Genomic DNA, 11,735 nt, shown 5'->3' on the forward strand with positions numbered 1-11,735 from the left:
CTTTGGTGACCTTCCAAGCTTTATATGTGAAAGTTGTCACACAACCTTCACCGCCTAACTGCCCTGTTGAAATCAGATTTTTCTTTAGATCTGGAAAATGCCTTACCTCCTTTAATAGCCATTGGTTTCCATTCTGCTGTTTTACAAGAACCTTACCCATTCCAACGATTTTACAAGGTTTATCATCACCCAGACGAACTTGTCCAAAATCTCCTTGAACATAGTCATGAAAGTATTTCTTATCAGGTGTGGCATGGAATGAAGCCCCTGAATCTACCACCCATGAATCAATAATATTTTCGAAAGAAAGAATCAAAGCATCTTGTAACACCTCACCTATCACATTTGCTTCATGATTGTTTTCTTGTTGTGCGTCTCGTTCTTTTCCCTCCCGAGATCTACAGTCTTTCTTTAGGTGTCCTTTCTTTCCACATTTCCAGCACACTATCCCCGATCTGGACTTGGATCTACCTTTCCTTGATTTACTACGATATCCTGAGCTCTTTCCTCTTTCCATTTTTCTTCCTCTAGACTCTGCACTCAAAGCATTTCCTGATGTCTCACTGGAGCTTTTCCGTCGCATTTCCTCGCTAAGGATAGCACCGACAACATCATCAAACTTTAAAGTACTAGATCTAGAAACGAAGTTACTAATGGCCATTACCAAACGATTCCAACTTTCTGGTAATGAGCACAAGAATAACAGAGCTCTAACTTAATCATCAAAGTTTACCCCTAGAGAACTTAACTGACTTGTAACTGTATTAAAATCATTTAAATGGTTTGCAACAGATCCACCTTCTGACATATTCATATTAAATAACCGTTTCATAAGAAATACCTTGTTTGAGGCTGAGGGTTTTTCATATAGTTTCGACAACGTCTGCATCAAACCCTCTGTCGTGGTTTCCTTCAAAATGTTGAAGGCGACTGACACAACAAGGCACAACCATATTGTTCCGAGTGCCTTTCTATCGAGAAGGTTCCATTCTTCGTCTTTCATACCCATCGACATCTTTGTTTTTACGCCCAATGGTAGGTATAGATCTTTCTGATACAGATAATCTTCCATCTGCATCTTCCACAGCGAGAAGTTTTGGCCGTTAAATTTCTCGACCCTAAACTTACCATCTTCCGCCATTGCTCCCACTCGAACCAGGAACCCTTCTTTCCTGCGAGTTTATCAGCCAAATAGACCTTCGGCTCTGATACCAGTTGTTAGAAAATTATATATAACGGAGCAATGGAACACATAAAATATTGTAGAAATATAAACACAGAAAACACACAAAACAAGAGAGACACAGATATACGTGGTTCGCCCAGTTTGGGCTACGTCCACCCCGAACAGCCAGTCCTTCCTTTCTATTATCCAACAAAATGAAGAGACACAACCTACAACAAATCCGCTGTAATATCCTCTGTTTTCTCTCACAGTCTCACCTCTCTGTTTCTCGCTCACACAAAATACACATCTATCACACAGCCTCAAATACAATACCCTCATACAAAGAGAGGGGTTGCCTTCTAGGGCAAAAAACCCTAAACTAAACATAAGTTCTACCGTCAGATCATCCGCCTAATGAATGATCCAGATTGACTAGAAATTATTATACTTTTACAAGGCGATTTTACAGTTGTTTTTAGCTTCGGGGGCGCTGCCCCCGAAATCCCCTGCAAGGGGGGGGCTCCTAAAGGTCGCAGCCCCCCCTCCCCCCCTGGACCCCCCTGCAGCGAATATTTTACGGGCGGCAACGTTTCGAACTGGGGTCCAATGTGGCGATACCTTTGAATATAGAAGATAATCAGGCTCCACACCCAACACACTTGTTATATATACACCCTCATTGCACAAGAAAATGAATTTTCACCTTGGCTTATCCCATAAGGCATTAGAGATACCGAATTAATACTTTTGGGGAGCAAGTGATGGCTGCAACACTCCACTATTGGAGCTAGTGATGTTTGTTGTAGTCATTTATCTTGGGACTTTTACTTAATACTTGAAGCCTGATGGACAACACATTTTCATGCATGGATTATGAATATTTGTAAGACTGTTATGTCAATGTTTATGCTTCATGTTTACTTTCACCTGTACTAAAGTAATTGGACTATTTCGGTTATTTTGAGTGCTTGTCGAATTGAAAATGTGTTGTAGTGGTTGTAACAATCATCACATCTATGAGGACTATTCTACTTGATGTTAGGTGATTCTCTTTAGCTTGTGTGCACCTCTACTAGTGTGGCACTATTACCTCTCTCTTAGAGGCTTACCTTTTCCTCCCTATTCAGTAGAAAAAAATTGGTATACCTACAACCAGACATTCACCAAGCACACTTACTTTCTTTTCTCAAAGGCAGATACATGCTTCTCTCTCTTGCTAATAGTTAAATCCAAGGAAAATATATAGGAATATTTGGTGGCCAATTCAATATTCTGGATGGGGCTCCTATTCCAAACATTGTGATGTCTAATTGGGAATTCACATTGGGGAGACCCCCTTGGTTGATGGATTTCCAGTAGCATCAACAAACCATGCTAAAAGGAGGGCCAGATGACATGCTGTGCTTGTTGATTATGTTTTGAATCTCTTATCTTAAGTGGACCATCCTAAAATCATACTCCCAAGGTGTCTTTAGAACTTATCCCCTGGTAAGATTTCAATCCTAATGAGCCTCTTTATCACTTTTCCCAATTGAATTTTGATGGTGAGGATGGAATGTCCATAACTAATCACAATTCTGATTTTCTTAAATTTTGTGAATATTACGATTGATGATGAATATTTTCCATGTGTGACTTTCTTCCTCACCCTTTGAAGGTCATGTTAATTGATGGTGTCATACCTTACCACCTACTTCCATCCATTATTTTCATCATTTCCTCTAGGAGGTTTGGAAAGCCTTCAATAGGTATGATTACTGAAATGTTCTTAAAATAATTAATTAGTTAAGAATGAATCCTAATGAGTCAATTGAGGATTTATCTGATCGATTCCTCCACATTTGTTGTGAATTTTCTTAAGAATATATAGGTTGGGATTTCTTGAAACAAAAGTTTCAGTGTTTGGTTCATATCTCTTTGCATGATGAACCTGAACCCCCTGATGTTTCTACTCTTGTAAATCATGAGACACCTCTAATTTTAGAGGAGGAATTTACTACTCCTTTTGTTCCTTGTCCTCCTCCTTTTCCAGTTCTGATGAAGGTGCCTCCATGTGATGATAATAAAGTTTGGCAATATTCACACCAAAGTCCTAATCCATATTCTCATCCTACTTTTTCTTTTCATGATTGAAATTCAATAGAGGAAATTCTGGAATGGCTCATGAAGCCTATGGTTAAAACCATTTTTTCCATTCCTCCATATGGTATTAACACTCATAAATCTGGTCCTGAATATGATTTTTATTTCTATTATCATCTATGTCCCATGACTCTTTGTACCATGATCTGCTCAATTTGTTCCACCAGCTAGTTTTTCACACTCTTTTCATTTTCAAGTTGCTGGTCCAAATTGCGATCAAGTTCAAGTTAGTCACATTACATAGGTAGAGGATAGGGAAGGTGAATATTATTTCAATATTTATTCTCCTTTTAAAAATCCTCCATGTGAATATTGTGTTTCCTTATTCTCAGCTGATATTGAATCTAGTAATCTTGGTAGTCAATCAAATCCGATCATTTTGTATAATAAATCTCAAGTCATGGGAAATAATCATTCTGATGAGGATGTCTTCATTGATATATACGATGATGGATTCCCAAGTGCACCAACTAATGTTTTGATTCCTCAAGAAGATTTTAATTTCAAAGATTTAGATTTAGAATTTGATCTAGTCAAATGATATGTTCTTACCGAAACCTCCTATTCATCCCTCTATCCCTTGTGCCCTACTAGTTGTGATGCATCTACTTGAGGAAATCCATGATGAAAGAGAAAAGAATCAAATCATCGAGTATCCATTCCATCCCTCATCATATCTTGTTTTTCATAAAGACAATTCTTCAAATCAACTTTCTAAGGAAATTTCTTCGATTCATTCATCTTCATATTTGTATCAAAAGAATCTTTCGACTTGAGTAATATGGTTGTCGAAGTTGTAAAATCCAATCAAATCAGTGACAAAGATGGCTACCATCTGATTAGTAGTGGTCTTATTGAAATCCTTGGTAGTAGATATCATCACACTATGCATGATCTAGTTCAACCTTCAAAATGTGATTTTACAATCCTTGAAAATTTCAGGACTTGTGAGGGAGTTGAGGCACTTCAACTTCCGTTGATAGTTATGTCAGGATCTTGTGACTCTGGTAAGGTCCCCAACTAATTCATATCTCATTTCTCTTGGGAAATATTTCTCATTTCATGATTTCACTGGATGTAAATTCCTTCCTGAAATATGTTTGGTATTGTGTATGTAGCCTTTCGAGATTTCAATATTTTATTTCTGATCATATTCATGAATCTTCTTCAGTTTATTCACCTTTATGTAAATCCCTTGTATAAAACTCGGGTTTGGGATGTGTATCTCTCATAAAATCATGGAACTATGAAGTTAATCATTTCAAAAATCATCTTTGGCCAAAGAAATCATGTCTATCAAATTCATTTGAGAATAGTCAACTCCTAGTTTTTTCTTGTGAATGTTATATGGTTAATTTGTTTCTTCATCACACTTGCAATTCTCTTGAGTTCTAGTGAATTTGTGAGTTGTTTCACAAATCAAATTCTTCTTCGTTCATTATGTCCTGATTGGTCTCATGTGTTTGTTGTGGTGGCATTCCTTTTAAATTATTTTGATGATTACAATGCTTGTACAAATTTTCACCAATTACAGAAAAATGCTTTTTCACATTCGACATGCGAGGAAGTTGGTTCTATTGTTCAAATAATTCACGGAGATGTTTAAATTGATTTATCTTTGTTAACTATAAATTATGAATATGATGCTTTAATCAACCGATATGATCATGCTTATGCCTTTGATGATTATTATTCAACTTACCATTTTCTCATCACCACATTAGATGATAGTTGTTTTACATCTTTTGATCTTTATGGTTTAACATCTCATTATTTGGGTGCCTGTCAAGTAGTTGAGGCACTCTGGCCTTTGTTAATGCTTCTATCAGGTCCTCATTGTCTTGACATGCTTTGTGAATATTATCAAATCCATTTTCCCTCACAAGATTCTCATTGTCACCTCACGCTTTACTGAAAATTCATATTTTCAAATATTCCAAGGTTCTCAAGAGGATTGTTTTGAATTTTCTGATCCAATTGCTGAATGGTTGGAGAAATCCTAATTGCAAAACTCTGTCACAAATAACAAGTTTCAACCTTTCCTCATGCTTGCTAAGAAGTAAAATGCACATGAATATGCATTCGCGAGAAGTCTTCGAGGTTTGTTTAATTACGATTTTCAAAAAAAAGTAAGAGTGCAGAATGGTTAGAAGTAGTGGTTATGACATATATTTCTGTTGACAGGAAAGACCTTCAATTTTTTGTGCATAATACTCGAGCTCTTATATTTTCTGTTTCACATTGTTTTACATCATTTTCAATAGATCATATCTTTGTGATTGCAGGTTGGGAACAACTACAATGGCTACATTGGAAATTTTAGTATACATGACCCTGAACTTCTACCTGGTTAGGTTAGGAGTAGGTCTAATTACATATTAGTTTACCTACACATTCATCCTGCATTCATTTTCTTTAGTTTGTCTTGTGTTTTCCCATTTTGGTTTCACATCATCTTTTCAGTTAGCCTCCTTTTTTTTTGTCCTCCTAATTTTGCTTCCTTATTGTGTTTTGTCTTTTGTGTTTTTTTTAATGAGACTTTGCATGAAGGGTGTCTTATTTGGGATCGAAAGGCAGTGTGGAAAAATATAAAAGTTCTTGGTGACACTACAAAATTTTTCTCTCTCTATCCTTCTTCCTTATCTTGGTTACAACTTTTAGTCAATGATGTTCTAACGAAAAATACGATCCTTGTGTCAAATCATGATCTCCATGTCTATTATGGAAATCTCATGATTACACTTGTTTCAATATGTTTTGGTGTTTTCAGGTCGATCCAATCATGTTGAAAAGAACAAGGGGGAAATCTAAATGAGAAAACTAATATCAAAGGTCTTGTATATGCTTCTCTAAAGCAAAAACCTCTTCTACTCTTAATAAGTTGAGATCCCTCTTCCACCCATAAAATAAATAAGTGTCGATGCACATTCAAATATAAAATAAATAAATAAAGGAGAAATAAGAGAAAGGCTTCATATGCAAAGAAATGAACCGAGCAACTTTGTCAGGGTATTTTCCAATCCTGCTACCAACAGAGCAATGTTTGTGCCCCTGAAGTGACTCTGTCGAGGTACTATCTAGGCCTACTGGTAGCAAAGCAAGACCATAGATGAAAAAGTACACTCTGAAAATCTAAATCTCATGAACAATGTTACCCTTTCCTGATTCGAAACATTGTGTGATTGTTGGCCTTATGTTTGTGTTTAACTGAGTAAGGGAATGAAGGGGACTATGTTTATGCATGAGGTAAGTGGGGAAGCCATGGTGATTTGAATGATGAATTATAACTCCCTAAAGAACTAAACCCTACACAAAAAATTGACCAATATAGAGAAGTTGGAGTTCTATGAATGTGTCACCAAGTGTTGTCGCTGGGACAAGCACACTCCAAAATTTTGTTTACACTTGAATTTTGGAGGCTACTCTGCATCTTAGGATTGGTTTTTTGGTAGTCACTTCTTGGTTGGTGGATGTTTTAATATCTTGAGATCCCTTTTGAATTGTAAGTGTCAAAGTTACTTGCTCACACATGCTCAGTCCACAAAAAGTTAATGAGTGCATTATTTTATGCAAGCTTGAACAAGCATAACACAGTCCATCAAGACAATGCTTGTGCAATAATCAACCTATGTTGACAGCTAGTGCACACTTTCATTGACAATATTCCACTTTTTTCTATGTTTGTACTTCTATTTTGGTGATTTTTTCAAATTATCATTTTTGTGCACCTTCACTTTCACGAGTGTCATTTTCATGATTTTGTTGGCATGTTTATGTTTCCATTGATGTCACCTGTTGAAGTTATGTACCCACAAGTCTCTATGTATCATCTTGAGTCTAATGTATACTTGTTGAGGGTTGCTATGTTGATGTAAAATGTTTTCAAAGTCTCAGAAGGTCTGTAGGAGAGGTGTCATGAGGTAGTAAGGCTTCATCTGAAGCTGAGCTACATTATTTCTAGAAGTCTAGTTGATGTTGTGTGTGAAGTCTTGTTGAAGTTATGCAGCTGGTTTCATGATATCAAGTTGGGCTTGGAAGGATGGTTTACAGGTCATATCAATCCCCTTAACCTTTGTTTCAATTTTGAGGGCAATAACAATTGCTTTAACTTATTCTATGCCCTAGTCGTATGGATAAAGGCTTATGGGAATGACTAAAACTTCCTATTCATTGGCTGGAAGTTTTGTGCAAACAACCAGTAAGATATAATCATGTTTTTCTACGCGACTGAAGAAAAAAACACAAAAATATCTGCATTTCGCATGGTTTTTTGGAATTAATTTGTTTTTGGTGAATTTAATTGTCAGATTTTTCCAGAAAAAGGTCGAGACAATTCATGGGGAATCTAGAAGGTTATCAAAGTTGAAATTATCAAAAGGCTAGTGGAATGAGTGGCTTGATTTGGTAAAAAATTATAGCTCAATCAAATATGAAGCATGTGAATAGGTTTTGGGTGAGCTCCATCACCTAAAGAATTAATTGATATTAGATATTACAAATATGTGGAGAAAGGTTTCTCATTTGGTTGGTTCTCTAGCAGTGTGAGTGAGTGAGTGTGCATGTAGAGAAAGTGCACAAACTAATCATAGTAGGAGTGAGTTCATAGCTTCATAATTGCAGTGTGCTTCAGAGATTATTCTTCAGTAGTGTTTCAAAATTGTATGCAGATTTTGAATATCAGTTTGGAGAGTGTGTGTGGAGATAATTGTTTCTCTCATTTGGAGTGTGTAATTGTGGTTGCATGAGTGTGCACATTTGATGATAGTTTTGTTTATGAAACTATATTTTCAGTTTTGAATTTCATTATCTTATTTTAAAATTATTTGTACTTGTTGTGGGGACTTCAATCTAAGTTCATTTTGATTGTCTATTAAAGGAGTGGGTGCTCCAAGTTGGTTGTGGCCAAAATTTATCATTTTAGTCAAGGGGTGGTTGTTCCATTACTAGTGTTGGCTAGGTAATGTAATGTAAATGAGAGCATTTTGAAGCATTAGATAGTAAATAAGAAGTAGCAAACAATTCGATGGTTTTTAACCCTGGAGGGGGGTTTTTCCACCTAAAATCCAAGTGTCTAAATGTTATGATTGTTTGTTTTTCTCATGTGCATTATCCTGTTATATCAATTGAATTTCTGAATAAGTTTTATTTGTAGAAATATTTTTTATATTTCCGTAATACTGATTCACCCTCCCACTATTAGTATTACTTTTGTCTAATAGACTTTGACTATCACTTTCAATTTATTTTATTTTAATCAGTGTAATTTTCATGTTATCTTCACTCTGTCATGTGTCACTTTCACTTTCGTTCATGTATTGCAAGTGGCGTTCACACTTTTCTGTTCATATAGTAAATGCCATCTCTTACCATGTGGAGTGTCGCATAATGCATGAAAGATAGTTTTGGTGGTTTCAAGGGGTAACCTTCATGTAAATGAGTTGGTATTACCATGGAAATATGCATCACACTCATTTCCAAAGTTTCAAGCATTGTTGCACACATGTCATCATAGTCATCACAAAGTGTATCTTTGGTGTCTCACTTGGTATAGGTCATTGCAAAGTTGTTGCATTAAGGAAAGGATGGTGTTCATGTGATTTGATTGTCCTATGTTTTGTCATTAAGTGATATAAGTGTGTGGTCATGTTCAAGTATTGTTCTTGTTATTTTTGAACATCATCTCATTAATCCCATGCTTAGTCAAAAATGGGAAAAACCCCCGATCAGGCCTCTCAGCCTCATTCAACCCTCCATAACTATGCATTGTGCAATATCAGTCCTCAAGCAATAGCCTTTCCTATTGGCACTGTACAATTTTTAGTATCCGACTCCCAGAACTATGCACTATACAATCTCAATGCTCAATCCCAACCCCTAAGCTCCATAACTATGCAATCCTTTTTTCTAACCAACCTTATATGAGCATTATGCAGTCTCAAGCATCAAGCTCAACCTTGAGCTCTTGAACTACAAAACTGTGCCATCACTTTGCCTCTTTCCCTCCAAAAGTGCACATTGGGAAACTTCAAGCCTAAATCCTCAAGCTTGAGGCCTTAAACCCCTCAACTGTGCAATCACCCAGCCTGTTCTCCTATCTAAACTATGCATTTGGAAACTCCAAGCCTCAAGATTAACCTCTTGGATTCCTCAACTACGCAGTCACTCAACCCAAGCCTTCATAAATGTGCATTCCACGGCCTTAAGCCTCAAGCCTCCAGCTTGAGCCCTTGAGTCCCTCAACTATGTAGTACCTCTTTCCAGACCTCCAAAACTGTGCATTGTGTAGTCTCAAGGCTCAAGCATCCAACCTGAGGCCTTGAGTCCCTCAACTGCTCAATCCTTTGATGTTGGACATTGTGAACTGCACATTACACAGTCTCAAGCCTAAATCACAGCCGTTCAGTCACCATTTCTAGTCCCAACAAATGATTTCATGAAGCATGGTAGATTAGGGGTTTATCGGACTAATGTTGACTTATCATGAGTGGATTATAGTTGTAGGTATTATTTTATTCTATGACAGGATGATGATGAAGAAGATGGAGAAGTAGACCATTATAAGAGATGCCTATGGAGATAAAGAAACTAGATGATCATTAGGACAAAAGACAAAGGAACACAAGATTACAAAAAAAGACAAAATATCAATACCATATTAAAGACTGCTTATCTTCAAGTCATGAGGAGAAAGAAAATACCATGTTCTATATGCCAAGAAGACACAGAGAAACTAACAAAAAAGAGTGACTTGACTCTACCACATCATCATGTAGTCCATGTCATCTGTTGACCTAGGTTGTCACTGATGTCAATATGGAAATATTCTGGATACTAAAGGATGACATGAAGCCAAGGGGAAGTAGAATAGATCCATGAAGAGACAGGAGCAAGGCCATTAGGATAACCAAGCCATAAGCAAGAGGAGTTACCAGACGAGAGGAGCAGATAGAGCATATCATAGGATATTAGAGCAAGAGAGGCATTCATATATGCAAGGAGGTCTTTGAAAGACACTACCAAGCCAGAGGAGCCACATTGGACTAAGAGGAGCTGTAGGAGGAGATATATATATATATATATATATATATATATATATATATATATATATATATATATATATATATATCGATATGACAAAGAAGAATAGAGCCATAGGGGGCAGCACACAGAGCTATCGGAGCAACAAAGGACGCAAATAGCTAGAGGAGCCATATATATGTATATGTCAGATATATATGCCAATGAAGAGGAGCACACAGAGAAAATGGAGGAAACACAGAAATAGAGCTATCAAAGAGCTTATACGCATGCATTTAACAACTATCAGGAGCAGAAATCACATGTATGTGTGCAACTACACTATCGGGAGCCATCGGAGGAGCAATGGATGCATTTAACAGAAAACAGAGCCATCAGAGCCATAGAGGAAGAAAATAGAGTTATCGGGAGCCATCGGGGGCAGAACTCATATAGATATATCCAGTTACGTTATCGGGCCTGTAAAACCCATGTATGCATGCCTTAATACTATCGGCAACCAAAGCATATGTATATCTTCCAAATACACTATCAGAGGTGGAGCAGTTTATTATATCGGTGGGTTCTATCTAAGTGTCACCCCCGAAACCCTTCAATTGTGATAATATATGCGCGGACCCATGGGACCATTGCAATACGTTGCAATTTAATATCGCGTCCGCCGTGTCGGATTATGTATCGCAAGTGGTTAAGGCCCTGCCACATGAAAGCGCCGATTGCGATAAGGATGTGGACCCGACAGGCATATAAACCATGGTTTAATACCATATCGCATCCGTCACAATCGCATATGTTATGAAGCCTTGCCACACCCAAGCGCCGATTGCGATTGCAAGACCGGACCCGATGCAACATTATAGACGGGCTTAATATAATATCGCGTCCAGTGGTGGATCGGTCGTCGGCCATCGGCGGTGTCATGAGCCCGACATATAAAGGACCACCGGGAGTTGCAAATCGCCAATTGCAATTTAAGCTGTGGACCCGATACAATTTAGATGCGGGTGTAATATTGCTTGAAGTCCACCCCTTAGTCTTTTGGACTATTTTTATCACATTCTCTGTGTAATTAAATATTTGTATATATTTCTTGTGCGGGGTTTGGAGACAGAGATACGTTAAGGAATGCTCCCAATAGCTTAGAAGACTAGAATCAAGCTGATAGCGATTACGATGGGACGTGGCATGTCCATTACACTGTAAAGCCCTATGTATGTCAAATAATTATGGATAAAAGGAACGTTGTTACACGTTTTAACTTGTAATAAGTATTCTCTATGTATGCAGTCTCTCTTCCTCCTGAACGTGTCCTGTGAATATTGGAACATTTGGATAGACAAAGGAAACTGAAATTTGGGAAGCCGAAGAAGCAAGCAAGCGCAGAGGA

Source organism: Pinus tabuliformis, chromosome 9 (assembly GCF_031772625.1).
Source record: "Pinus tabuliformis cultivar Carrire ecotype Pingquan chromosome 9, CPIR1, whole genome shotgun sequence".
NCBI lineage: Eukaryota > Viridiplantae > Streptophyta > Pinopsida > Pinales > Pinaceae > Pinus > Pinus tabuliformis.